The sequence below is a fragment of the Coregonus lavaretus genome, assembly GCF_964263955.1.
Source record: "Coregonus lavaretus genome assembly, chromosome: 4".
NCBI classification, from domain to species: Eukaryota; Metazoa; Chordata; class Actinopteri; order Salmoniformes; family Salmonidae; genus Coregonus; species Coregonus lavaretus.
In genome coordinates, this window is record NC_139991.1 from 56,462,557 (window position 1) to 56,478,948 (window position 16,392).

A 16,392-nucleotide genomic window follows, 5' to 3' on the forward strand; every position below is an offset into this window, starting at 1 on the left:
CAACAGTGAAGCGCCAAGGGACTGGGACCAGCCTGTGCGCCAACGATAGGCTGAGTAAGTCTAAACCACGCTCAGTCTCTACTCTGATAGGCCAGCAGGGAGCGGGAACTATCTCTGTCAGAGTATTTAAAGAAGAACTTATAACAATGGACCAGTTCTCTGTCTGCCCTGCGTGGTATTTCAGTGGACCCGTATATACGAACATCATATTTACCATTGAAGCGTTTTGCATTAATTAAAATACTAGTCTATTTTAGAAGACGTGTATTGACCTCTTTTGTTCCCAATACCAGATTTGAATTGACGCAACTTATCAATTGGTGACCACCGACTGATCTGGTAGAAGGGACTTCGCTGGGTATTGTCCGGCCCATTGGACATCTCTGTCATTGGACGGTGTGTTTCACAAAGAGTCCGGACTACTAAAAACAGGTAAGCAGACACCTATTGTTATATAAATAAAGTTCTGCACATTGGCTTTATCCAAATTAATTTTGTGAAACACCTTTCTGATGTAAGTGAACTAAATTATGAATTATTATACTAATTATTATGAGTAGATAAGCACCATATTGTGACATGCAAACCTGTGGTGAATGTGATGTTAAACCATGGTACCATAGAGTATTGTTCTACCGGCAAGGTCCGTAACTGCGGGGGTACGGCTAGGTTCGGGGAAAATACTGAAATCTATCTGCAAGGTCCGTAACTGCGAGGGTACGGCTAGGTTCGAAGATACAGGGAATAATTGACTTTGTAATTGCTATCGGCAAGGTTCGTAACTACGAGGGTACGGCTAGGTTCGAAGAATTACACCGGCAAGGTCCATAACTTCGAGGGTACGGCTAGGTTCGGGAAATTTTAGATAGTGTTGCGCTATCGGCAAGGTCCGTAACTAGTACGGCTAGGATCGTAGGAGCACTTTAAAGTACACTATAGTGTTGCGCTTCGGCAGGGAGTTGTACTTGGGGGTACGACCCAGATCGGAGGAGCACTTTAAAGTATAGGGTGTCGTATGCATGAGAGTGCGAATGATCCCAGTGTAATAAAATAGTGTTTGTAGACGAAATAAAAGAGTGAATGCGGGTTACTAAAATTAATAAACCTGTATACCTTGATAGAAAACTAATTAGGAATTAAAGACGTCTGTGGCTGTCCAAACTGTATAATTTGTGAATAACTGTTGGGTTTGTGGTTGCTTAAACCGTATAACCCGTTAATAACAATTGGGAACATAAAGGTAAAATAATGAATAACTAGTATGACTAAACTGAAACGTTTGAACTGATATGATTGAACTGTAACGTTGTCAGGGGGTGCTGAAGGTGGGTGTGGTGCATGAATCAAGCGCAGGACGCAGAAGCTCAGTCCAAAAGACTTTAGTGCAATATTCACGTAGAAAATAAACACAATAAGCCCGAAGGCGAAATAACGGCGCACACAGGCGTCAATCAAACGGCGCACTAACATGTGCGAAAAAACCTCTCCAAAACACTGGAGGGAAGTACGTAGCTCCAACACGAAACAGAAGAGCAATCACACACAAAGACAAACACACACAACGAGAACTAAATAGGACACTAACGAGGACTAACAAGACACAGGTGTACAACATCAAGACAAAACCAAACGAACATGAAACATAGATCGGTGGCAGCTAGTACTCCGGGGACGACGACCGCCGAAGCCTGCCCGAACCAGGAGGAGGAGCAGCCTCGGCCGAAACCGTGACAGTACCCCCCCCTTGACGCGCGGCTCCAGCCGTGCGCCGACCCCGGCCTCGGGGATGACCAGGAGGACGCGGAGCAGGGCGCGCGGGATGGTCCCGGTGGAACTCCGACAGGAGAGATGGGTCTAGGATGTCCCTCCGCGGCACCCAGCACCGCTCCTCCGGGCCGTACCCCTCCCACTCCACGAGATACTGGAGACCCCCCATCCGGCGTCTTGAGTCCAAGATGGACCGAACGGTGTACGCCGGAGCCCCCTCGATGTCCAGTGGGGGCAGAGGAGTCTCCCCTATCTCATTGTCCTGGAGTGGACCAGCTACCACCGGCCTGAGAAGAGACACATGGAACGAGGGGTTAATATTCTTATACTCAACAGGTAGATGTAACCTATAACACACCTCGTTCAATCTTCTCAGGACTTTAAAGGGCCCCACAAACCGCCGACCCAGCTTCCGGCAGGGCAGGCGGAGGGGTAGGTTTCTGGTAGAGAGCCAGACTCGATCTCCGGGTGCGTACACCGGCCCCTCACTGCTGTGGAGATCGGCGCTCGCCTTGTGACGAAGGACGGCCCGCTGCAGGTGGACGTGGGCAGCGTTCCACGTCTCTTCCGAGCGCCTCATCCAATCATCCACCGCAGGGGCCTCGATCTGGCTCTGCTGCCAAGGTGCCAGAACCGGCTGGTAACCTAACACACATTGGAAGGGGGTTAGGTTGGTAGAGGAGTGGCGGAGAGAGTTCTGGGCCATCTCGGCCCAGGGAATGTACCGTGCCCACTCCTCCGGCCGGCCCTGGCAATACGACCTCAGAAACCTACCCACATCCTGGTTGACACGTTCTACCTGCCCGTTACTCTCCGGGTGGTACCCTGAGGTAAGGCTAACCGAGACCCCCAAACGCTCCATGAACGCTCTCCAAACACGGGAGGTAAACTGGGGGCCTCGATCAGACACTATATCCTCGGGTACCCCGTAATGCCGGAAGACGTGGGTAAATAGGGCCTCAGCAGTCTGTAGGGCAGTAGGAAGACCCGACATAGGGAGAAGACGACAGGCCTTAGAGAACCGGTCCACAACGACCAGGATGGTGGTATTTCCCTGAGAGAGGGGAAGGTCTCTCACAAAATCCACCGAGAGGTGGGACCATGGTCGTTGTGGAATGGGCAGGGGTTGTAACTTACCCCTGGGCAGATGTCGGGGCGCCTTACACTGGGCGCACACTGAGCAGGAGGAGACATAAACCCTCACATCCCTAGCCAAAGTGGGCTACCAGTATTTAGTGCTAAGGCAATGCACTGTCCGGCCAATACCCGGATGTCCAGAGGAGGGTGACGTGTGAGCCCAGTAAATGAGTCGATCCCGAATCTCGAGCGGAACGTACTTCCGACCCTCAGGACACTGTGGAGGGCTGGGGTCGGTACGCAACGCTCGCTCGATTTCGGCATCGACCTCCCACACCACCGGTGCCACAAGGCAAGACTCCGGTAGTATGGGAGTAGGCTCAACGGACCTCTCCTCCGTGTCATACCGCCGGGACAGCGCATCTGCCTTACCATTCTGGGACCCAGGGATGTACGTGATTTTAAATACGAACCTGGTGAGAAACATACTCCATCGAGCCTGGCGAGGGTTCAGTCTCCTCGCTGCCCGGATGTACTCCAGGTTCCGATGGTCAGTCAAAATGAGGAAAGGGTGTTGAGCCCCCTCAAGCCAATGCCTCCACACCTTAAGGGCTTGAACTACAGCTAACAGCTCCCTGTCCCCAACGTCATAGTTACGCTCCGCCGGGCTGAGCTTCTTTGAGTAAAAAGCACAGGGGCGGAGTTTAGGTGGCGTGCCGGACCGTTGAGAGAGAACGGCCCCTATACCAGCCTCAGACGCGTCTACCTCAACCTGAAAGGGTAATGCGGGATCCGGATGCGCCAGCACCGGAGCCGACGTAAACAGGTCCTTCAGTCTCCTAAAGGCCCTGTCCGCATCAGCTGAACACTGCAGGCGCACCGGACCCCCTTTCAGAAGGGACGTGATGGGAGCTGCCACCTGTCCAAAACCCCGGATAAACCTCCGGTAGTACTTCGCAAAGCCCAAGAACTGCTGCACCTCTTTTACAGTGGTTGGAGTTTGCCAATTACGCACAGCGGACACACGATCCACCTCCATTCTCACCCCTGACGCGGACAACAAATAACCCAAAAAGGAGACCGACTCCTGGAAAAACAGACATTTCTCTGCCTTGACATATAGGTCGTGCTCCAACAGCCTCCTCAATACACGATGCACCAGGGTTATATGCTCGGCTCGGGTAGACGAGTACACCAGAATGTCATCAATGTACACGACCACCCCTTGTCCCTGCATATCCCGGAAAATGTCATCTACGAAGGATTGGAAGACTGATGGAGCATTCATCAACCCATATGGCATGACGAGATATTCGAAATGACCTGACGTGGTACTAAACGCTGTCTTCCATTCGTCGCCCTCCCTAATGCGCACCAAGTTATACGCGCTCCTGAGATCCAATTTTGTGAAAAACCGCGCTCCATGCAATGACTCTGTCATGGTCGCAATCAGAGGGAGTGGATAACTGTATTTCACAGTAATCTGATTGAGACCACGGTAATCAATGCACGGGCGCAACCATCCATCTTTCTTCTTCACAAAAAAGAAACTCGAGGAGGCGGGAGAAGTGGAGGGCCGAATGTATCCCTGTCTCAAAGATTCGGCTATGTAAGTCTCCATAGCTTTTCTCTCCTCTTGAGACAAAGGATACTTGTTGCTCCGTGGGAGCGCTGCTCCTGCCTGGAGATCAATCGCACAATTCCCCTGTCTATGAGGAGGCAACTGCGTCGCCCTAGTTTTACTAAACACGAGAGCTAAATCCCCATATTCAGGTGGAATGTGCAGTGCGGGCACTTGGTTTGGACTTTCCACCGAAGTCGCCCCCACGGAAACACCCAGACATTGCCCCTCGCACTGAGCAGACCACCCATCGAGAGCCCTCTGTTGCCACGAAATAGCAGGGTTATGGGTGCTTAACCAGGGAATTCCCAGCACCACTGGGTACGCAGGAGAGTCGATCAGATACAGCTGTATAGTCTCTTCATGACCCCCCTGCGCCCACATCCTAAGTGGTGCTGTGATCTCCCTAATCAACCCCGACCCCAACGGGCGGCTATCTAAGGCATGAACGGGAAAAGGTTTGTCAACAGGTAGGAGAGGGATCCCTAAATCTAAACAAAACTTCCGATCAACAAAATTCCCAGCTGCGCCTGAAACTACTAGCGCCTTATGCTGGGAATGAGGTGCAACCTGTGGAAAACACACAGGTATACAAAAGTTCTCGCGATACATGGCCCCATACATCCTCCCCTCAATACGGTGCAGTCGTCCTGTCCCCTTTGCAGAAAAGCATCCCCAAAGAATTATGTTTCCACCTCCATGCTTCACGGTTGGGATGGTGTTCTTGGGGTTGTACTCATCCTTCTTCTTCCTCCAAACACGGCGAGTGGAGTTTAGACCAAAAAGCTCTATTTTTGTCTCATCAGACCACATTACCTTCTCCCATTCCTCCTCTGGATCATCCAGATGGTCATTGGCAAACTTCAGACGGGCCTGGACATGCGCTGGCTTGAGCAGGGGGACCTTGCGTGCGCTGCAGGATTTTAATCCATGACGGCGTAGTGTGTTACTAATGGTTTTCTTTGAGACTGTGGTCCCAGCTCTCTTCAGGTCATTGACCAGGTCCTGCCATGTAGTTCTGGGCTGATCCCTCACCTTCCTCATGATCATTGATGCCCCACGAGGTGAGATCTTGCATGGAGCCCCAGACCGAGGGTGATTGACCGTCATCTTGAACTTCTTCCATTTTCTAATAATTGTGCCAACAGTTGTTGCCTTCTCACCAAGCTGCTTGTCTATTATCCTGTAGCCCATCCCATCCTTGTCCAGGTCTACAATTTTATCCCTGATGTCCTTACACAGCTCTCTGGTCTTGGCCATTGTGGAGAGGTTGGAGTCTGTTTGATTGAGTGTGTGGACAGGTGTCTTTTATACAGGTAACGAGTTCAAACAGGTGCAGTTAATACAGTTAATGAGTGGAGAGCAGGAGGGCTTCTTAAAGAAAAACTAACAGGTCTGTGAGAGCCGAAATTCTTACTGGTTGGTAGGTGATCAAATACTTATGTCATGCAATAAAATGCAAATGAATTACTTAAAATTCATACATTGTGATTTTCTGGATTTTTGTTTTAGATTCTGTCTCTCACAGTTGAAATGTACCTATGATAAAAATTACAGAACTCTACATGCTTTGTAAGTAGGAAAACCTGCAAAATCGGCAGTGTATCAAATACTTGTTCTCTCCACTGTACGTATGAACTTGCTCACCCGGACGTAGATATACGTCATGGGTGAGAAAGTAGAGAATATGAGTTTAAGGTTGTACTGTTGTTTGATCATGTGATAAGGTTTAATGGGTAATCGGACCATAACTAATGTGGTTATATAAGTAATGTATAATATAGTAGAGAGCAGAGGGTTCCATTGAACTATTATGGTTTATTTGGCATTTCAATGGCATAAGGTGAAATCTGTATGTATGAGGGGAATTCGACGGCTGGTATGGGTGGTGACAGGATACTACTGAGTATTTGGTTTGTTGATGTTGAATGGAAGATTTGTAGCATGGTTGGGGTTAAATAGAAAGGCTCACTTATTCAACCGAAATAGGTGCGGGGAGAGAGTTTTTGTGTTACTGAATGAGGTGAGAGTTAAACTACTGAGAATAGAGAAGTATTATGGACACACGTAATAAATAAACTGAACCAAACAAGATGTTACTACAGCAATAGAGGATGGTTAATGTTGTAGTAACGTCTTGTTTGGTTAATGTTGTTACGTTAGTTTTTAAACCCCATGATAGAGGTAAATGCAGAACGCTGTTTGAGAGTGTGTTTTATTTTTGCTACTAGGGGATTTAGTGTTTGAGATGAAAGGGCTGGCTAGTCGGGAGTGATGACGTGGCTGGTTGTGCAACATGGAAGTGGTTGTTTGGCGTGCTTTGAAAGGATCGCGGAATGTGTGGGGTGACTGGCAATGTATGTGGAGGGTCCCTGGTTCGAACCCAGGTAGGGACAGGGAGTATCTCTAAAGCCCTAGTTGGTTTAGATAAACTATCAGCTGAAATGAAGAGCATGGCTGGAATGGAGGGAAAAGGACTGTTCTCCTGGTTGGGGGAGTGGTTTGGTAAGTTCGCATCATTGGTGGTTACTGGATTTCTGACCCTAGTAGTTGTGTTTCTAATATTAATGTGCTGTACTGCCTGTATAATTCCTTGTCTGAGAAAGTCTCTTACAGATGTCGTGCATACGGCTGGTATGAAGCCCCTCCTAGGGGCTCAAGAAGGAGAGGCAGACACTGAGATGGGGTTGACAAAGGATGACCCTTGGTTTGCTATTGGTGAGGTGGTGGAGTGACACCCTAGAGGGTGTCTAAAGGGGGGCCAAAATGTACTTCCCTGTTTGTGTTTTATGCTTTATTAATCAAGTTAACCATTGTGAATGTTTGTCTTTCCTTATGTGAAGGTTTGAAGTTCCTGGGTGGCTGGTAGCCAACCTAGTACAAGTTGGGTGTAGATGGAAGGACTGAAGGCCTTTTTTTATTATCATTATTGCCTATTAATAAAAGTGTGATTCTTTTTGTTTGTATTGTATTTTAATGAGTGACACCCTAGTGGGTGTCAAAAGGGGGAATCCTAAATTTCCCTGAAATTTCTTATTTTGGGATTTCTTATTTTGGGTTCACACCCAGTGGGTGTGAAAAGGGGGATTGTGGGAAATTATTCTCTTATATTTTAGATGTGCTGTTAGCTTAATAAGAAAACATTAATGATTAAACATAATAGGTTTGTACTGTACTGATATAGATTGGTCAACATAACAAGCTGTGATTAATGTGAGGACATGTTAGGGGGTAGGATGAGATAAGACTTGTGTCTCACATACACACACACTGCCTCTTTGTTAGAACGCTCAAGGACATGTGTTCTGCTACAAAGATGTCTGAGGTTGCTGACTCGGGACAAGTTGCAAAACAACTAAACACCTGGCAACAGTGAAGCGCCAAGGGACTGGGACCAGCCTGTGCGCCAACGATAGGCTGAGTAAGTCTAAACCACGCTCAGTCTCTACTCTGATAGGCCAGCAGGGAGCGGGAACTATCTCTGTCAGAGTATTTAAAGAAGAACTTATAACAATGGACCAGTTCTCTGTCTGCCCTGCGTGGTATTTCAGTGGACCCATATATACGAACATCATATTTACCATTGAAGCGTTTTTCATTAATTAAAATACTAGTCTATTTTAGAAGACGTGTATTGACCTCTTTTGTTCCCAATACCATATTTGAATTGACGCAACTTATCACTGCTGTGCTAATTACAAACAAGCGTGAAAATGAGTTATCTTTCACCGTTCTACCTACCAGAGATTTACCCAGATGCTGCCATGGGTTTGCAGCTATCAAGAATGATGCTTATGATGACAAAAATTAGCAGAGGGATTTTCAGGCTGAATGGATGGGGAATCCATTTCGATGACAGCTGAGAAGTGATGCAATACCATCGTTTTCTCCCTACATAACAAAATGGAAGATTCTCGATTAGAGATAACGTAACTTTAGCTGGACAAGGTAAATGAACTACGTTAGGTAACGTTACAGTACTGAACTCTGAAAGCCATCAGCTAAATCATATAGCTAGCTATCTTTTAGATACACACTATCAATCAATTTGGCCTATGCCATGGTAGTCACTGCTAGACTGGTAGCTACCTTCAGCAAAGTAAACATGTTTGTCTGTTCGTTATATCTTTGACTAACGTTAGCTAATGTAAGCTAGTTAACATTAGCAAATAAGAGTAACTCAATCTGATAGCCATCTATTCCACTCAGTCTGGAAAACACTCCGTTACTAAAAATAGAATTGTCAATATAGCTAGCTAACTCACTCTCGGTGTGTTGGTAATAATGATGCATGTGTATATGGTCTATGGTTGGTTAGTTGGTTCTCAGCTGGCTAGCAATCCTGCTGCCAATTTAGTGACGCTAACTAGCTAACAGTAAGCTGACAATATTGAAAAGCCCATGTTAGGTGTGCTGAGCTAGCCAGTCTAATAGAGACCAATACAATTAGTGGGATGGCTAAATTGTGTATTGTTGTGTGTGTTGTTGTAGATGGTACATACAATGCCTTGCAAAATTATTCATCCCCCTTGGCGTTTTTCTATTTTGTTGCATTAAAACCTGTAATTTAAATTGATTTTTATTTGGATTTCATGGAATGGACATACACAAAATAGTCCAAATTGGTGAAGTGAAATGAAAAAAATTACTTGTTTCAAAAGTATAAAAAATAAATAACGGAAAAGTGGTGCGTGCATATGTATTCACCCCCTTTGCTATGAAGCCCCTAAATAAGATCTGGTGCAACCAATTAACTTCAGAAGTCACATGATTAGTTAAATAAAGTCCACCTGTGTGCAATCTAAGTGTCACATGATCTGCCACCATTAAATCTATTATTTAACAGCGCCGGAGAAGATGGCTGCCATTTTACAGCCCTCTAACCAATTGTACTATTATGTGTGTTTTTCCGCGTTATTTGTAATTTATTTTGTACATAATGTTTCTGCCATCGTCTCTTATAACCAAAAAGAGCTTCTGGATATCAGGACAGCGATTACTCACCTCGTATTGGACGAAGATTTTTTCTTCAACGAGGCGGCCGCGAAGGATATCATACAGACACCCGACAAGGCCCAAATCCCCGTCATTCGCGTGAGGAAGAGACGGAGATATCGTGGACGTAGATCGGGGTGCCTTGTAAGGATCCGACGGCGAGCGAGTAAACTGCCTCTTCCATCAATCCTATTAGCCAACGTTCAATCATTTGAAAATAAATTGGATGACCTAAGATTACGGTTATCCTACCAACGGGACATTAAAAACTGTAATATCTTATGTTTCACCGAGTCGTGGCTGAACGACGACATGGATAACATACAGCTAGCGGGCTATACGCTACATTGGCAGGATAGAACGGCTGACTCCGGTAAGACAAGGGGTGGCGGTCTGTGTATATTTGTTAACAACAGCTGGTGCACAAAATCAAATACTAAGGAAGTCTCGAGGTTTTGCTCGCCTGAGGTAGAGTATCTTATGATAAGCTGTAGACCACACTATTTACCAAGAGAGTTTTCATCTATATTTTTCATAGCTGTCTATTTACCACCATAAACCAATGCTGGCATTAAGATTGCACTGAATGAGTTGTACAAGGCCATAAATCAACAGGAAAACGCTCATCCAGATGCAGCGCTCCTAGTGGCCGGGGACTTTAATGCAGGGAAACTTAAATCCGTTCTACCTAATTTCTACCAGCATGTTAAATGTGCAACCAGAGGAAAAAAAACTCTAGACCACCTTTACTCCACACACAGAGACGCATACAAAGCTCTCCCTCGCCCTCCATTTGGCAAATCTGACCATAACTCTATCCTCCTGATTCCTGCTTATAAGCAAAAACTAAAGCAGGAAGCACCAGTGACTCGGTTCATAAAAAAGTGGTCAGATGACGCAGATGCTAAGCTACAAGACTGTTTTGCTAGCACAGACTGGAACAGGTTCCGGGATTCTTCAGACAGCATTGAGGAGTACACCACATCAGTCACTGGCTTCATCAATAAGTGCATCGATGATGTCGTCCCCACAGTGACAGTACGTACATACCCCAACCAGAAGCCATGGATTACAGGAAACATCCACACTGAGCTAAAGGGTAGAGCTGCCGCTTTCAAGGAACGGGACTCTAACCCGGACGCTTATAAGAAATCCCGCTATGCCCTCCGACGAACCATCAAACAGGAAAAGAGTCAATACAGGACTAAGATTGAGTCGTACTACACTGGCTCTGACACTCGTCGGATGTGGCAGGGCTTGAAAACTATTACAGACTACAAAGGGAAGCACAGCCACGAGCTGCCCAGTGACACAAGCCTACCAGACGAGTTAAACCACTTCTATGCTCGCTTCGAGGCAAGCAACACTGAAGCATGCATGAGAGCACCAGCTGTTCCGGATGACTATGTGATCACGCTCTCCGTAGCCGATGTGAGTAAGACTTTTAAGCAGGTCAACATTCACAAGACCGCAGGGCCAGACGGATTACCAGGACGTGTACTCCGAGCATGTGCTGACCAACTGGCAAGTGTCTTCACTGACATTTTCAACATGTCCCTGACTGAGTCTGTAATACCAACATGTTTCAAGCAGACCACCATAGTCCCCGTGCCCAAGGACTCTAAGATAACCTGCCTAAATGACTACCGACCTGTAGCACTGACGTCTGTAGCCATGAAGTGCTTTGAAAGGCTGGTCATGGCTCACATCAAAAGCATTATCCCAGAAACCCTAGACCCACTCCAATTTGCATACCGCCCCAACAGATCCACAGATGATGCAATCTCTATTGCACTCCACACTGCCCTTTCCCACCTGGACAAGAGGAACACCTACGTGAGAATGCTATTCATTGACTACAGCTCAGCATTCAACACCATAGTGCCCTCTAAGCTCATCACTAAGCTAAGGATCGTGGGACTAAACACCTCCCTCTGCAACTGGATCCTGGACTTCCTGACGGGCCGCCCCCAGGTGGTAAGGGTAGGTAACAACACATCTGCCACACTGATCCTCAACACGGGGGCCCCTCAGGGGTGCGTGCTCAGTCCCCTCCTGTACTCTCTGTTCACCCATGACTGCATGGCCAGGCACGACTCCAACACCATCATTAAGTTTGCCGACGACACAACAGTGGTAGGCCTGATCACCGACAACGATGAGACAGCCTATAGGAAGGAGGTCAGAGACCTGGCCGTGTGGTGCCAGGACAACAACCTCTCCCTCAACCTGACCAAGACAAAGGAGATGATTGTGGACTACAGGAAAAAAAGAGGACTGAGCACGCCCCCATTCTCATCGACGGGGCTGTAGTGGAACAGGTTGAGAGCTTCAAATTCCTTGGTGTCCACATCACCAACGAACTATCATGGTCCAAACACACCAAGACAGTCGTGAAGAGGGCACGACAAAGCCTACTCCCCCTCAGGAGACCGAAAAGATTTGGCATGGGTCCTCAGATCCTCAAACATTTCTACAGCTGCACCATCGAGAGCATCCTGACTGGTTGCATCACCGCCTGGTATGGCAACTGCTAGGCCTCCGACCGCAAGGCACTACAGAGGGTAGTGCGTACGGCCCAGTACACCACTAGGGCCAAGCTTCCTGCCATCCAGGACCTCTATACCAGGCGGTGTCAGAGGAAGGCCCTCAAAATTGTCAAAGACTCCAGCCACCCTAGTCATAGACTGTTCTCTCTGCTACCGCACGGCAAGCGGTACCGGAGTGCCAAGTCTAGGTCCAAAAGACTTCTCAACAGCTTCTACCCCCAATCCATAAGACTCCTGAACAGCTAATCATGGCTGCCCGCACTATTTGCACTGCCCCCCCACCCCATACTTTTTACGCTGCTGCTACTCTGTTAATTATTTATGCATAGTCACTTTAACTCTACCCACATGTACATATTACCTCAACTACCTCAACTAGCCGGTGCCCCCGCACATTGACTCTGCAACGGTACCCCCCTGTATATATAGCCTCCCTACTGTTATTTTATTTTACTTTTATTTTACTGTATAATTTTATTTACACAACATGCCTACCACTTTGAAGATGCAAAATATGTTTTTGTGTGAAATAAACAAGAAATAATACAAAAAAACTGAACTTGAGCGTGCATAACTATTCCACCCCCCAAAGTCAATACTTTGTAGAGCTACCTTTTGCAGCAATTACAGCTGCAATTCTCTTGGGGTATGTCTCTATAAGCTTGGCACATCTAGCCACTGGGATTTTTGCCCAATCTTCAAGGCAAAACTGCTCCAGCTCCTTCAAGTTGGATGGGTTCCGCTGGTGTAGAGCAATCTTTAAGTCATACCACAGATTCTCAAATGGATTGAGGTCTGGGCTTTGACTAGGCCATTCCAAGACATTTAAATGTTTCCCCTTAAACCACTCAAGTGTTGCTTTAGCAGTATGCTTAGGGTCATTGTCCTGTTGGAAGGTGAACCTCCGTCCCAGTCTCAAATCTCTGGAAGACTGAAACAGGTTTCCCTCAAGACTTTCTCTGTATTTAGCGCCATCCATCATTCCTTCAATTCTGACCAGTTTCCCAGTCCCTGCCGATGAAAAACATCCCCACAGCATGATGCTGCCACCAACTGCTTCAATGTGGGCATGGTGTTCTCGGGATGATGAGAGGTGTTGGGTTTGCGCCAGACATAGCGTTTTCCTTGATGGCCAAAAAGCTCAATTTTAGTCTCATCTGACCAGATGTTTCCATATGTTTGGGGAGTCTCCCACATGCCTTTTGGCGAACATCAAACGTGTTTGCTTATTTTTTTCTTTTTTGCAATGGCTTTTTTCTGGCCACTCTTCCTTGAAGCCCAGCTCTGTGGAGTGTACGGCTTAAAGTGGTCCTATGGACACATACTCCAATCTCTACTGTGGATTTTTGCAGCTCTTTCAGGGTTATCTTTGGTCTCTTTGTTGCCTCTCTGATTAATGCCCTCCTTGCCTGGTCCGTGAGTTTTGGTGGGCGGCCCTCTCTTGGCAGGTTTGTTGTGGTGCCAAATTCTTTCCATTTTTTAATAATGGATATAATGGTCCTCCGTGGGATGTTCAAAGTTTCGGATATTTTTTTTGAACCAAGCCTGATCTGTCCTTCTCCACAACTTTGTCCCTGACCTGTTTGGAGAGCTCCTTGGTCTTCATGGTGCTGCTTGCTTGGTGGTGCCCCTTGCTTAGTGGTGTTGCAGACTCTGGGGCCTTTCAGAACAGGTGTATATATACTGAGATCATGTGACAGATCATGTGACACTTAGATTGCAAACAGGTGGACTTTATTTAACTAATTATGTGACTTCTGAAGGTAATTGGTTGCACCAGATCATATTTACGGGCTTCATAGCAAAGGGGGTGAATACATATTCAAGCACCACTTTTCCGTTATTTATTTTTTTGTATTTTTTGAAACAAGTAATTTTTTTAATTTCACTTCACCAATTTGGATTATTTTGTGTATGTCCATTCCATGAAATCCAAATAAAAATCAATTTAAATTACAAGTTGTAATGCATCAAAATAGGAAAAAGGGGGATGAATACTTTTGCAAGGCACTGTATATAAGCTGTACAGGGCTCTGTAGCATCAAATAGATGTTAGACATTCCGATGTATCCAAATAATATTTATTTGTCAATCTAAAATACAGGGTGGTGTACAATATTTAATGTTAACTCAAAAAGAGAACTGGGTTTCAACAAGAATGTTACAGTTGAAGTCGGAAGTTTACATACACCTTAGCCAAATACATTTAAGCTCAGTTTTTCACAATTCCTGACATTTAATCCTAGTAACAATTCCCTGTTTTAGGTCAGTTACGATCACCAATTTATTTTAAGAATGTGAAATGTCAGAATAATAGTAGAGAGAATTATTTATTTCAGCTTTTATTTCTTTCATCACATTCCCAGTAGGTCAGAAGATTACATACACTCAATTAGTATTTGGTAGCATTGCCTTTAAATTGTTTAACTTGGGTCAAACGTTTTGGGTAGCCTCCCACAAGCTTCCCACAATAAATTGGGTGAATTTTGGCCCATTCCTCCTGACAGAGTTGGTGTAACTGAGTCAGGTTTGTAGGCCTCCTTGCTCGCACACACTTTTTCAGTTCTGCCCACACATTTTATGTAGGATTGAGGTCAGGGCTTTGTGATGGCCCTTCCAATACCCTGACTTTGTTGTCCTTAAGCCATTTTGACACAACTTTGAAAGTATGCCTGGGGTCACTGTCCATTTGCAAGACCCATTTGCGACCAAGCTTTAACTTCCTGACTGATGTCTTGAGATGTTGCTTCAATATATCCACATAATTTTCCTTCCTCATGATGCCATCTATTTTGTGAAGTGCACCAGTGTTGACACTGCCACCCCCGTGCTTCACGGTTGGGATGGTGTTCTTCGGCTTGCAAGACCCCCTTTTTCCTCCAAACATAACGATGGTCATTATGGCCAAACAGTTCTATTTTTTATTTAATCAGACCAGAGGACATTTCTCCAAAAAGTACGATCTTTGTCCCCATGTGCAGTTGTAAACCGTAGTCTGGCTTTTTTTATGGCGGTTTTGAAGCAGTGGCTTCTTCCTTGCTGGGCGGCCTTTCAGGTTATGTCGATATAGGACTCATTTTACTGTGGGTATAGATACTTTTGTACCTGTTTCCTCCAGCATCTTCACAAGGTCTTTTGCTGTTCTGGGATTGATTTGCACTTTTCGCACCAAAGTACGTTCATCTCTAGGAGACAGAACGCGTTTCCTTCCTGAGCGGTATGACGGCTGCGTGATCCCATGGTGTTTATACTTGCGTACTATTGTTTGTACAGATGAACTTGGTACCTTCAGGCGTTTGGAAATTGCTCCCAAAGATGAATCAGACTTGTGGAGGTCTACAAATTTCTACAAAAAAATATCTGAGGTCTTGGCTGAAATCTTTTGATTTTCCCATGATGTCAAGCAAAGAGGCACTGAGTTTGAAGGTAGGCCTCAAAATACATCCACAGGTACACCTCCAATTGACTCAAATTATGTCAATTAGCCTATCAGAAGCTTCTAAAGCCATGACATCATTTTCTGGAATTTTCCAAGCTGTTTAAAGGCACAGTCAATTTAGTGTATGTAAACTTCTGACCCACTGGAATTGTGATACAGTGAATTATAAGTTAAATAATCTGTCTGTAAACAATTGTTGGAAAAATTACTTGTGTCATGCACAAAGTAGATGTCCTAACCGACTTGCCAAAACTATAGTTTGTTAACAAGAAATGTGTGGAGTGGTTGAAAAACAAGTTTTAATGACTCCAACCTAAGATTATGTAAACTTCCGACTTCAACTGTATATGGTAGGTGATTTAATCAAATAATTTTGGTATCCATTACTGGGAGTTACAGGATAGTTACTGTTTGGTGAAGCACAGAGAATTTTCTACCAACCTTAGCTGTCTTTGACCTAAAATGTCTGTGTTACAGCCCATTAGTTTCAGGATATTTACTCTGTAATTACGTAGTAACAAAAAGTTAAAACGCAGTAAGACACTGTTGACAACTCCATTATGTCCTCCTCCCAGAGTGTAAAGAACCTTGGCGTGACCCTGGACAACACCCTGTCATTCTCCGCTAACATCAAAGCGGTGACCCGTTCCTGCAGGTTCATGCTCTACAACATTCGCAGAGTACGACCCTACCTTACAAAGAAAGCAGCACAGGTCCTAATCCAGGCACTTGTCATCTCCCGTCTGGATTACTTCAACTCACTGTTGGCTGGGCTCCCTGCCTGTGCCATTAAACCCCTTCAACTTATCCAGAACGCTGTAGCCCGTATGGTGTTCAACCTTCCCAAGTTTTCTCATGTCACCCTGCTCCTCCGCACACTCCACTGGCTTCCAGTTGAGGCTCGCGTCTACTACAAGACCATGGTGCTTGCCTACGGAGCTGTG